General features: G+C 39.3%; 1 protein-coding gene across 1 annotated transcript in view; it reads left to right on the top strand.

Annotated features, from left to right (window-relative positions):
• Positions 1–14,438, top strand: part of LOC139742628 (rho guanine nucleotide exchange factor 10-like) — a 105,259-nt gene that overhangs the window by 43,333 nt on the left and 47,488 nt on the right. The gene's annotated exons all lie outside the window — the stretch shown is intronic.

The raw sequence follows: 14,438 nt of genomic DNA on the forward strand, positions 1-14,438 counted from the left end.
ACGACAATTCTTGATATTCTGATCTTAGTGTTTGTTACAGTAGAATAAATGCCTCATTTCAGTCATTTTCTACTCTGAACTTCAGTTGATGAACTGTCAAAAGTTTCTAAATATCTATTACATTTTTAATTGGTCCTTAAATTGGCAATACATTTGATATTCCACTCTGTACTTCAGTTCATGAACTGTCAAAAGCTTCTAAATATCTACATTTTAACTTATCATGAAATTGGCAACACATTTGAGATGATTAAAGTTAATGCTTCTCTCTCAGGTTGGCAAATATGCTGGCTTCTTCTGAATATGTGCAGTCATTATGAATTCAACCAGTTCCATCTCGTCCTTCTCCAACATGAGAATCTGCAGTGAAATTTAGTGTTGCCAATTTGATGAAGGCCAAATCATGACTTCTGCGGCAAAATTACCCCGCAGACATGTTGGTTTCTAGCCACCTGCTAAACTTCCGACCGTGCATTGTGTGATCGTGGTTGTCTTTCCTGACTTGAGATGCTCATGGTGCTATGGGTTATTTTGAAAGCGGTCGGTATCATGGGAAATCGATAGCAGCTATATTTGTTCTTTTGAACGAGGCATCCTTTGCACGTAGGGAATTTTTCATTGTTGATTTCATGCTTGAGGCAATCAAACTTAAAGGCATGGAGATGAGAAAAGTGTGTGAATAATATTTTTTTTTCATAGATTAAAATATGAAGTCAGCAAGTACATAATATGAAAAGTGTTGGTGATGATGACGATAATGTTTATGATGATAAAGGTGACGATAGTTTTGGTAGTGATGCTACTGGTTGTAATATGATGATAATGATGATGATTTTGATGATGGTGACAGTAATGATTATGATAATGATCATGTGACAATGATATATACAGACGAAAATTGTCGGGGAGTACTTACTGAAATATCACAATAATTTCGAAAAGCCTGACACATACAATCATGTAATATTGAGGTTTTATTTCTAATGCTGATCGCATTTGAAGATTTGTATCTTACTATCAAAATAGAAATGTATGTGCAACAACACCAATTTTCATAATATGCATGAATATGTATAACACTCTTGTTAATGTTATGAATGGTCATCTCGATGTGGATTTTATTCATATAACAATGAAAGCTGTGTGATTTGGTGAAATTCTTTTTAGCTCTGCAATTTTAAAGAGTAATCTGTCTTAGCACATGATTTCAAATTTTCCTTCATCTACAGCGATTCGATTTTGTGTGGTAGTCAGAACACGTAGACGTGAGTGTGCACAGCAGTTTGGCCCGTTTGCATCTTGCTTGATTTGCAACCAGAATGTTCATGGTTCATGCTACATGATTTTTTGTGTTTGTTTTTGTTTTATTAGAAGAATGTTCATAACTTCATTGATTTGTATGATGTTGATTGCTGCATGTGAAAGGAATTTTTGATGCTCCAATTGCTACAGATTTTAGTACATCATATCTGAGAGGAGATTATGAAATAAAGGATTTTTCGTCATTTTTTTTCAAGATCATTCCGACAGCTGGCTGCCTGTGCATGCAACTTTTTATTCCAATTTTACCTTTTTTTTTTTTTAGTTTCCAATTTAACAAATACCCCTCAAAAAAAGACACACTTTACTCCGTATGTGACTGATTTTCAGTGCAGTGTTACCAGTCCTCGTATGTTCTTTGCATGTTGGACATTGGTGTAGCATCTGTTCAAGTTTGAGTGATATTAAGAAATAATGCTTCACACATTACTGAACATTCTCCAACACTGCGGCCATGTTTCTTCCTTGCCGGAGTTGAGAATGGTGGACGATGAATCCCAGCCAGGCCCAGTGCTCGGTGATGAATGACTCGACAGCGGGGAATGTTTATCTTCAGATTTCCGGGCTTGATTATTTATTTGTTTATCCCCGACCATCTTAACGGGAGTGGTCCATCTCCCTCGGACACGGACACGCATCTTTGAGTCTTCCCCAATCTCCATCAATGTCAGGTGGTGGTGGTGGGTGGGGGGGGGGGGGAGAGCAGTGAGTCTCGCCCCATCTCCTTAATGCTACTCCGAATCTGAGGCGCAGTGCCTTAGTAAGGAGGACACAAAAAGTGATCAGCCAGACTGCGGCCAGATGATGGTGTCGTTTGAAATAGATTCCCACGAAGTGGATGAGAATGGGTTCACCTGGCTCTCGTGTTTTTTCCTTGTATCTCGTTCGTTAAGCGTCAGTCTTCATTTGCTTTTCGGTGCAAAGATGCTTTGCTGGCGAGAGTAAGTCAAAGCAGACGACTCCTCTTCCTCCGAGATCGTAATGACTTGGTTTTAAAAAGGTCAGGGTGTAGCCCTCATTTTGGGAGCACTGCCGGAAGGCGAACGAGATAGAAAGAGGCAAGATATAAGTGGGCGGGGGGGGGGGGGGGGGGGGGGAATAGTAGGGAGGAAGGTTTGGGAGGATAGAGGGAGGGCAGAGGGAGTTCCCGTCAGGAATAAGATTTTAGAAGGTAGAGAAAAGAGTGCCGCTGCCATCAAATGTGTGTCATGATGGAACTTTTGATTCACAGCTGCAGTGTATCACATGTGTGCAAGAAACAACATCCGTATCTTTGGTTGCGATTATCAATTCACGTCTGGCGTACTGTTTATGTTTCCACACAACTTGAGAAATGCGATCTGAAACATGGGAAAGGTGATAAATGCAGCCTTTATCTGATGGATGAAGAAGGAATTTAAGGGATGTGATATCAGCAGTCTCTCAGAATATCCCCCCAAAGTATTCCCTTCTATTTTGCTACCAGTTACTATCTGATATCTGATGCAACAAGGGCTGTATTTTTTGTGGTAACTTGATATTTGGGATGGTAAGATGTACCGAGAGCATTCGTCGCAGAATGGTTTTCACTTGTATGCCTCCACCCTGGAGGGTGCTGGAAGTATTATTTCTTAGAGACATGCATGTCGGTGCCTTGAATTGCTTTCATGGTCAAGTCTACCGCAACAGTAATGGAAAAGGAGAAAGATGAAAAAAAAAACAACAACATGAAAGCAATCTAAATTTCAGTTTAAACCACAATTGCATTACGGAAGTCCTTCTTTCCTCTTCTTTGGTAGATGTGAACATGTCAGGATGCTAATGGGGTTCACCCTTTCTCGGAAATTCCCCCTTGGTAGAAGCAGTGTGCCTTAGGCGTATTTTCTTTTCCCCAAACAGCTGGGAGAAAAGGTGAAAAAAAGAAATTATGCATTGGAAGAAGAGAGATAAATACATTCTGCGTTTGCTGGTGATGTCATGCATCAGGGTTCTTTGAACTCAGAAACACTATGTGATATTTTTATGAGGATATGTAAATGGGGGGAGAAGGGGGAAGGGATTGGGGGAGAGAAAGAAGAAAGATATTGTGAGGTTTGGAGCTGGGAGGGGGGGAGGGGGGACTCTCGTGAGCTTAGAGGTTGGCTGTATGTAATCTCATACAGGAACTCGGCGTCTGTCGGGACCAGTGAATGGATTGAAGAGATTATCACTTTTCAGAGGTCTGAGAAGTTTCTGTGCTGGCTGAAAGCAATTTGGTGTACATGTGTATGTGTAGTGTTTGTTGGTCTGTACGTCTGTTAGTCAGTGTGTGACGAAGGGAGATTGAGTCTGTGTGCTGGTACGTATGCCTCCTCACGCGGGGTGTGCGTGCTCGGTCCAGACGCATCCATCACGCTCCGGAGGGTGTAGCCAAATTTGCGCAGGGTGATTGTCTGCCAGACCTCGGTTGCCCTCGGAGAGCCAGCGTCCCACCTGGCACGCTTCCTCCGTCTCCTATCCCTCCCTACCCCACCATCCCATCATGCCATCCACCCCCCCCCCCTCATCCCATCCCTGCATCATCTCATACATTTGTTGGAAGAATATAGTGGGCCCTCACCCTGTAAATACAAGGCAAACTTCCTTCTTAGTGGCAATGTGAAATTATTTATCCTATGAAGTCCGCAACAATCTTACTGCCAGAATTGTCGTCTCCCCATCCTCAAATTGGCAGCTCTGAATTTCGCTGCTTACATGTATTTCCTTTTGTTTTTACAATCATCTCAGAAGAATCTCTTTTACCTAATGGAAGTGAAATATGAGAAATGGTTGTTAAGGGATGAGAGAATCTCAAGTGAGGAGAGGAAGAACTAGAACCACCTCACCTATGGTAGGAAAGAAAACTTAGTGATTGAGTCGATTTGTATTACAGTACAAACGTTATCAATACTGCTCTGTCTGTCTCTTTATTGAAAATGTTTGAAGCAGTGATAATATTTTGCAGTGATACTTCATCATGCATGTCGATCCTCTATTAAAGTTGACATTGTTGATTCATCAAAAGTCTGACAAAACATTCATCGATGTTGGAAATCCAAGCAAAGATATAAAAGCAACAACACAAAGAGGCGCCAATGGAGGCATTTTGTCTTTTCAGGAATCTATGATGGGTTCATGAAATTGATTGTCATTCAATGTCAAGGGTAGGAATTATGTGAGACAAATTATCTGGCACAGATGGGGGGACCTTGAGGGGGGAAAAACACTCATGCGTGCAACACGCTTCAGCTCTGACAGCCTGAAATTAGCCTTGAACAGCCAATCTCGTAATCATCGTCTCCCAAACGACTGTAAATGAGTTTTCTAAATTGCCGAATGTCGGATGAAATTTGATTTTCTGAGTCATGTCTGTCTTGTCTGTCTGCACAGACAGAGAACAGAGAACATTTCATGTGGTTTATGGACGTAACGATGTTCTTTTTGGGTTGTTTCTGTCAATTTTAATTTTGTCTGAGATGAATCTCAGCTAGCATTCTCTCTGAGACAGCATTACCATAGTTCTGTTTGTTCAAGAGCACGACAATCTCATATCATTCATTTAATTCATTCGTGCATGGCATGCCCTCATTTCCACCCGGATGAAATCGGAATGGTTAGCTCTCACTTTTGCAAATAGTTTTCCCCTGTTTTGAGAAGACTTCAATTGAGGTGGAACAATGGAATTATAGATCATAATTGATATTGAACCTTTTTTGCATGAAGTACCGTTTGACTTAAAGCTGTGTATGACTTCATTTGTGGGGATATGATGCCGAGTCGTGAGCATGCGGAATGAGCGTGAGGTAATTGCCAATATTCTGCACACATGCTTTGTATGGTTATCGCATTGAAAGCAGATCTCTTTATTGATTTATTGACGGACATGAGCTGTGGGAATATGAAATTGTTACTGATTCAGAAAAAATAATCAGTTAAAGGCAGGTATTTCATACTTTGTTCTCTTCATGGCTTGTACATTTATGAGTTCCAACAGTTAGCAACAAATCAAATTATCAATTCTCTTCCAGTATATCAGGGTATTTTAGGCATAAAATGCTGTGGAGTGCCATGGTTTTCTTTAAACTTGTGATTCTCAAAAATAAGCGCTGATGAACAAAATATTAGTGAAAGAGATTTGAATTTCAAAGCAGAACAATCATATATGTGGTCCAAAACAACGTACATTATACAATGTCATTTAATGCTATTTTGAGATAATGTTGGGGAAATGAGAAAGGATTTTTAGCTCTCCCCAAATTTTGTGATTTTGATACATGAGGTGTCGTCACCCCAGGTATGATGTTTCCCTTCATATCTTCTCTGTGTAGAACATTCCCTGCATCCTTGCATTTTTCAGCTCCAGCTTATATAACCATAGCAGCATTCTTGTCATCCTGGATTTGTTGGAGTCTTCTGTCACTTAAGCCTTGACCTCTAAAGAGACTTTTAAGGATTGCAGAACTGCTACATTAAGTTGACTTTTTAGACTGGTAGAAAGTTTGCAAGATTTCGAATGTCATGTGTGAATGAAAAACTGAAGGATTTTGCTGTAGCATGCTGTTACAGCTCAGTTTGATTTTGGTTTGGCACCTAGGAGCAAAAACAACAACGAAACAAAACAAAACAAAGAAATACAAAACAAACAAGCAAATGAACAACATTAAAAAAATAAATAGGAAAGACTTGGAGAAGACAAATCTCTCCTTCCTAGCCACTTCATCCTCATCTTACTTTCCAAGTGTCTTTGCTGCCTTCCTCAGCAAGCGTGCTGCAATTTATGTCTTGAGCGAGACGGAATTATCGGGATGGGCTTTAATTAGAGGAAAGCCCTGGGGATGAATGTGATCATTGGGTCTAATGAACAAAGAAAACACCACTAATGGGATTTTTCTCCCCCCTTGCGCTTGATGATATCCACTCGCAGGGAGCCGAGGACTACCTTTGAGGCGAGCATTAACCCCCCGCATCCCATAGAGGCTCTTTGTCTAGTGCCAGTGGGTGGAGAGGTGTGGATGTGTGGTTGATTTTGGCTTAAAACAGCGCCTTGTCTTTCTCTTGATTCGTATTCGTACCGGCAGCTGATTGTCTTGTTTGTGGAAAACAAGATTGGGTTGCGATGATCAACCGCCGCGATCGTCGGCCTTCGAAGGCGTCTTGACGTCAAAGGAGATTTACCTGTGTGGGACTAGAATGTCAGAAGATTTTGCAGTCATTTTCTGTGTAATCTCATTGCTGTTCATAAGTGGACAATCTTTGTAAAACTAAATTTGGCAATTGAATACCAGAATATATGAAAGACCGAAGTCCATTAGAGAGAACTTTTGGGGAAAAAATGAATAACATCCTTTAACATTCTTTAATTTTTCAGCTGTGGGAATGTTATGTATACTAATTGAAGGGTAGAACAGTCATTTGAATATTTATCTATTTTTGCATTACTTTGCAAGGGGTCTACGAAGATGGTAGCCAACTTTGGACTTGATCCGTTCTTATGTTAAGATTTTCAATTATGAAAGGCCTGTCTTGGTGTCTTATCTTTATCATGTGTGCTTACCATGAAAGATGGGCACTTGATGTTTTGAAGTCACAGTGAACCCTATAGCAATACCTTCCCCTCTCCCAATCTTCTCCCCTCCCCTCCAACGCCCCCCCCCCCCTCCAAAAAAAAAGAAATCTACATGTAGTGTTTATGCGATCATTCCTATACATAGATCCTGAGCCATACATTTATATACATGTATAAGCCAGGCAGATATTTTAACTTTGTATTCATAACTGTTGCAAATTCACACAATTTTTCACTCCAATTGAGTAAATGCTACGCTACAAAAAGATATACGGCTCAAGAAAGTTTCTGTTGCTGTTTTTCCCCTCATTGAGAGCAAGAAGAGTTGGGTCTAGGCGAAGACAAATCAAAAGAAAACAGAGTTGAAAGCAGAAACACTTTCATACTGCGTCTTTATTCGTCATCGAGGGCAGCCTATCATTGTTTGGTTTCTTTAATACTGAGTTTGTATGTTTTATAAAGAGTTGAGGGAAAAAACAAAACTGGCCTACTTTTGAACAACAAAACAACCCACTTTATTCGTGACGAAAGTAAAAGGATTTTTGCCGACGTACGAAGGGGGATTAAAATTGTCATCTGTTAGTGGGTATGAATTGACCCCCTTTTCCCCTCCCCCCCCCCCCCATGATGTAAACAGATAGATTAGAAATGTGTAGTGTCTTTAAGTCAGGAGTAATAGAATCCTGTAAAGTATGCAAGATTGTAGTCTGTACAGAGCATTGCAATTCATAACAAGTCTTAATGCGCTATGTAAAAACCAGCTTATGCTGTTGTTATGGGGGCGCTGTGGCATAGTGGATAAGATTCTCTACTCCCGATAGGAGGACCCGCGTTCGATTCCCGCCCAGTGCTTATGTCCTTGGACAAGATGTTTTTACCCACCATGTCCCTCTCAACCCAGGGGTAAAAATGGGTACCTGGCAATGCTGGGGTAATAATAATGGCAGGGCCCTCTGGTAGAGCAGTGGCAACACTGAAGAGGCTACCCTGGATAAATGAGACATTATTATTATTATTGTTGTTATTATTATTATTATTTATTGTTATCATTATTATAATCATTATCCAGAGCAAGAAAAAGGAATTTTGAAGGCTGGCCCAAATATTTCTTGTGTTTATTGTGGGCAGTTTAATTCAGGTTAGAAATTTAAAATAGGTTTTGTGGCTCTTTTTGTTCCTTTATTATGAGTGTAAGACTCAAAGATATTTGTCTCTACATTGCTCTGTGAAAGCCTGAAAATGAACGAGAGTCCATGAAGACTAAAGAAATGATATATCTGTGGATTTGGCAGTTATTCATATTCTTATTTGCATTGGTTGCTGATGTGGTTTCCTTCTGTAGTCAAACTTTTGATTTCATGAGAAAATTGTGCTGTATGACATGAAGCACATTTTTGTTATTGCTATTACTCGAAACATAGAATAGTTGGTGCGTATTTATGTCATGGAAGGGCAATTTGTTGATAAGTTGCAATAAAACAAACTTGGCGGCAGATAATTGATTTGAATAGATAATATGCAGTACCCGCTGCTGTGAGGGATACGAACCATCACTGAGAATAGGATGGAAGCTTGGTAGTCTAGTGGATATGATGACTGTCTAGCAGTCAGAGGTCTTGGGTTCAAATCCCACTAGAGTATATATGCTCATGGTTTTCATCATGGCTGTTACTCTAAACACTGAGTAATCAGTGCTTATTTACATCGACGAAGGGTAACTTGTTAATCAGATGCAATTAAGCAAGAACATTAATTGTGCATACATGACATGCACACACACACACACACACACACACACACACACGCATGCACAAAGAGGAAGTAGAAATACACCAAATTAAACGCTTGAAATGGACACAAGTACGAAAAGAAGGAGGATTAAATAGACCATGCCCTCATGGCAATCGCACTTCGGGTATTCTTGCGGTGTCCTTGCGCTTGATACCTCCCTACATTCCCCACCCTCCCTTCCGCAATTTTTGTTTTCCATTTGCAGCTCTACTCAGTCTAAGGGTGGCACTTTAATGTCATACATGTGTGTCAATAAAATCAAAATGAGATCAGATGACGAACCGGCACTTGAACTTTACCAGCCCAGTGATCCCAGCCCAGCGTAACGCTACATCATTTTACATGTTGGAAGGATTAAGGGAGGGTTTGGATCTCCGAAAAACGTTGCTCGTGTTTCCGCGCCTCGGCTCTCTGCGGCAGACTTCGCGGCTGCGACTACCCTGATCGAAATCCCGTAACCGATTCGGCCTACAAAGCTTGGCATAAGTAGGTTTCTTTCCTTTCCCTCTTTTTTTTTTCCACCCCTCTTTCTCTATCCCTCTTAAAGATCTTAAGGAAAGGGTATTGATGAGCGCATCAACCCTGACATCACCATATCTCTGACCGTCTGCGAGCTGCCGCGGCCTGGCTGTCTCAGCTTGCCGCTGATGAATTATGGGAATGGAGAGAGCCATTAAGTCGACATCAAGACATCAATGCGTGTGCTGCATGTAGCCAAATTGTTTTAAAGGGAGGATCTATCCTTATTGAAAGAGAAGAAGCATTAGGGTTGTTGACATAATTCAAGTAGCAACAGTAAGGAAGTAAGGGCATTCTAGTCTGTCATAGATGCTTAGCAACAGTGTCTTTCTTATTTCTAATTGTAAGAGTCTTAAAGGTAAAAACATGAGGAGACAAGACATACAAAAGTTCCATAAATACCAGCTAATCACTAGGAAAAATGTGCTTGGGATAAATTTTTCTTCTAGAAGTGACTGTAAGGTTTGCAAAAATTGGTCTTTTGATAAACTAATATGGACATGAGGTGCAGCCCATATGTCACAAGGAATATTAGACCAACACAAAAATATGTGAATGGGATCAGGCTTCCAAATGATTGCATAATGATATATCAATGCCATATAATACTCTGTCTGATAACTGACAAAACCATGGTTATTTTAGCCTGAAGTAACAGAAATGTAGAGATATATTTTGTAGAGATTGACGTTCTCTTTGTTAGATGTGAACTTACAGCTGTTTGGATCCTCCTGGTCTTGTGTACTAAGCACTTATAGGCAGTTTGTTCGGGACTTGTTCTTGTTGTTTGTTTTCATGGATAAATCTATGGGCCATAAACATGTTTTGTTTGTCGGATTATCTGTGCAAGGGTAGATGTAAATTTGATGAAGATTTATCGTGTGATGCAGAAACTTGTGTGGGGCGGGCTGTGCTCTGTAGAATAGCTTTTTGGTGATTGTTGCTCTGAAGCAAGGATCTTGAGGTTTAAGTTTACTCAAATGCATGCATCATTGATTTGATGATTTAGGGATGTTTTCTTTAGAAATATAAGCTTTATGCAAGCCTGCTGTAAGATCTGTAGATCATGGACCATTCATTCCACTATCTTTACATCTATTAAGTGAGCATGTAGGACTTTCGTTGAAATCGGTTGCTTCCTATATGGTCTGCTGTTAAAAGGGGGTTTCCCCTATTAAGTGGAATGATGTATGCTCCTGTCATATTCAGGAACCTGATCCCCTTTTTACCAGTGTGTGATGAATACTGATTGTGCATTCCTGCCCACTCTTATCCTCCGAAGATGTGGAACTTCTGACACACTCTTCCTTGTGCACTCAATATCTCTGGAGTCTCTATGAGAACTCCTTTAGCTGTTCATTGGATCTGCGAAGAGATATCGTACCCAAATATTGTATCCCAGTTGTAATTCTTTTAAAGATGAAGTCCACCCCCCCAAAAAAAAAAGAAAGAATGAACTTCAAAAGAAAAAGAAAAATATTCCCTACAGAACGACACAAAAATGAGGAAAATCGGACAAGAATTAAGGAAGCTATGACATTTTGAAAATTTCACAATTTATCGGGAAACATTTCTTGACATCTTGACAAAACGTTTCCCCCCCCCCTCTCTCTCTCAAAAGAAGGAAAAAGAAAACATCAGATTTTTCCCCTTTTGATAATTCTAGAGTACTTTTTATCGATATTTCCATTAGGAAAGTGCAGCATCACAGTTCAAAGTAGCTACTTGCAGTGTAAATATAATGGATGAAACATTTGATGATGGGAATACAGATAACTTTATGTAAGGATTTGTAGAGCTTTCTTACAGCTGAGATGCATGTATTATTTAGGTTTTAGATATGTTCACTTTTTATTCAAACGAATGAACACCACATGATTTGATTGTTGTGGGTCTGTGTGGATGACATATAACCCTCAGCATCCAGGGGTTAAGTGTGAGAAACAGCCTGTGGCAGTGGAGTGGTTAATCTGAGGAAAGCTGGAGAGCTGTAAGCATATCAAGGTCAATCTTTTCAGCTGCATTACAATGATGAATTTTGTTACGGTTGCATAAATGGGAACTTGTGAAATGTTAAAATTTAGAATGTCAAATTTGAAATATGAAATATCCCTATTTCAGAAAGCCACCATCTTCAAACCTGAAGTGACTGCATATGATGGGGCATCGTTCAAAATTGAACATATCTATCGAATTTGGGTGTGAATGATTCGCACGTGAAGTGATTTATATGAGGCTCTCATATCTCACTTCACCTGCTGTCTGGAAATTTTCCTGTCCTAGCGATAATCATTTTACACTTTTTATCTTTTATAGACTGTTTGTCACCAAGACCCATAGAAAGCATTATCAGTTGCTGGAAGTTGTTTAGTCTACTTCCATTCATGCAACTTGGTGATATCATCTAGATATTGCTTCTTACTCTGTTTGGTGCTGTGTGGCATAGGAGGAGGGGAGGAGGGGATTTTAGTCTAGGATTGTAGACTACGGTAAATAGACTAACTGAATCCAGCTCTGTTTGAATGATAATCTGCAGAAAATATCCTATTTCAGGCTAATCTCTTGAATATCTACATTTGCACTGCTTGCCTACAAGTTTGTCCTAGAAAAAACCCCAGCATAAAACAAAATTATGGTTAGTTGGAGACTGTTCTTCTTGCAAGGTATGTAGCTCTCTGTTTCAATGATAAATGCAGGGCAGTGAGCCTTACAAATCACAGCAAGTGAATTTTGCCTTAGGGCAACTAAAATACTCTGTCTCATTTCCATTTTAGATATGGTGGCAAATCCTCATGTAGATCAAGAAGGAACAGAATTCAATCTTGTTTTCTTTGAATAGCTTGCTCTCTTTTATTTTAATGCAGCAATTTTTTTTTTTGGTATTTGATTTAGAAGTACTGATAATATTTCATTGCAAAGCAGTAAATACATCACTGTCTGATATGATGCAGTTGAAAAGGCTTCCATGTAGCTCTAGTTTCTAAATGACAAGTCAAGCTTTTGCCTAGATTCCACTCACATTTAGTAAACGTAAAAACAAAAACAAAAAACAAACAAACCCAATACTCAATACAGACGGTCATAGATGAAATCAAACCTTCATGAGTAGTGGTACTTTTCACCAGGCTAGGATGTTTAAGTTTTCCCACAACTCTGATTAAGGAAATAAATTTTGTCTCTTTCGTGTTTCAGCTAAGATTTTTTCGCCTCTCTCATTGGCATTTATCAAGTGCACTCAACTCAGTTCTTGGTAACACCTCATGTTCAAAATAGAGAGAGAAAATGGGGGGAAAATCTAATTTTGTCTGTCAGTAGACTGGAGTTGGTGTCTCGCAGATTCTTAAGGTGAAATAGGAGAGGTGACTGAAATGCATGTAGCGGAGAGAAAAGCGCTGTGCGTCAATCAATAAATGATTCCAACATGGCCCACAGGGTGAGGAATACATCGTAGGGTAAGGGGGGGGGGGGGGGGGGGAGATTGCAGGGGGTTGGCTGGGTCTGCGACAGACTGTGGGCGTGGGGTTAGCATAGAGCCAGGCCTGTGATGGATCAATTCTGCAACTGCGAATGGATACACTTGTGACTAGATTGTGACAGGTATAAAACAAAATGTCTAGTCTGTCTTACCTTTTTTTTTTATCATTATCTTAGCATATTAACCCGTTGAGGACGAGTCCCGAGTATACTTGGGCAAGCGTCTGTCATACTTGCCAACTAGTAAGATTTTATCAGATTCAGTAAGATTTCTTACATTGAAAATAGCAAAATCAGATTTTTCAAAAATATTTAGATATACCTTTCATGTGTATTTTCTGAAGATTTGACCGAAAGTAAGATTTTTAACTTCAGTCTGCATATAAAATAAGATTTTTGCAATCCACGAGTAAGATATTTCATCTTGAAATGTTGGCAGGTATGGTCTATGGGAAATGCGTGTTGTAGCAAAATCAGCCTGTCCTCAATGGGTTAAAGCCACTGTTTACCATTGGGAGCAGTGATGAACAAGTTATCACATTTGATACATATGTATAGTTCAGCTGTATCACAAAACTTTCTACCATATAAAAATTTTGCAATAAAGCCACAAATACAAGGAGATGTCACTAATTTTCAAAATAAACCATAACTATACAAGGCTTATACTAGAAACAATTTTGATTATTCAAAACTATTGGTCATATTTTGTGTATTTAACAATACTTAACATTGATTGTAATGATCGACATTTTTACATAGGTTGTTTTTTCCCTAACTCACATTTAAGAACTATATTGAAGCTGTTTTGTTTTTTCATCTGCAAATGGTAAATAGTGGCTTTAACCTGCATACAATAGGTTTCATGAAGGATTAACCTTGTCCCCAGAGGTGATACAAAGTCACGATCAGTGTACTTCTCAGTCTTCTGCCTTGATGGTATTTAAAAATTTGACAAGCATTATGTCTTGGATCTTGGATTTAGGAATCAATGAGGCTATTTGCACTTCATGAGGGAAACAAAATTAGGTTTTATAGAAAGATGGAGAACTTGACATGAAGGCAGGTGTGACAGAGCTGGGGGGGGGGGGGGGGAGGCATATTTTAAAACAAATGTACATGCAAAGGAAGCTCTTGAGATGAGTTAACAAGGAATGTTTATAGTTCTGTGAGTAGTGAGAGGGTAAAGAAATCAAGGAAATAGATGAGGGAAAATATATATCAGAGATATATAGATATATTAGAAATATAAAGATATATAAAGAGATATATAGATAAATGAGAGATATATAGATATATGAGAGATATATAGGTATACGAGAGATATATAGATATATGAGAGATATATAGGTATACGAGAGATATATAGGTATATGAGAGATATATAGGTATACAAGAGATATATAGGCATACGAGAGATATATAGATATATGAGATATATAGATATATGAGAGATATATAGGTATATGAGAGATATATAGGTATACGATAGATATATGAGAGATATATGGATATGTGTGTTTATTGGGAAGAAAGAGGGAGAGAGGTGGAGGGTGAGATAGTACGATAGAGGAAGAGTGAGAAAAAACTGGCGAGTGAAAAGTGAGTGGGAGTGGAATTATGACGATCAATACCAGCTTCCTGATGGCCTAGAGGAAAGAGACGGAGAGGGAGAGATATTAGCTGCAGTCACACTGGCAAAACATCGCCAAGTTTAATGTTTGCGAAGTTTAAGTTCTGGAAGTTTTGTCAGTGTGACCGCAAACTTCCT

Source organism: Diadema antillarum, unplaced genomic scaffold (genome assembly GCF_040938485.1).
Source record: "Diadema antillarum isolate AM-2024a unplaced genomic scaffold, OU_Dant_1.0 seq00001010_RagTag, whole genome shotgun sequence".
NCBI classification, from domain to species: Eukaryota; Metazoa; Echinodermata; class Echinoidea; order Diadematoida; family Diadematidae; genus Diadema; species Diadema antillarum.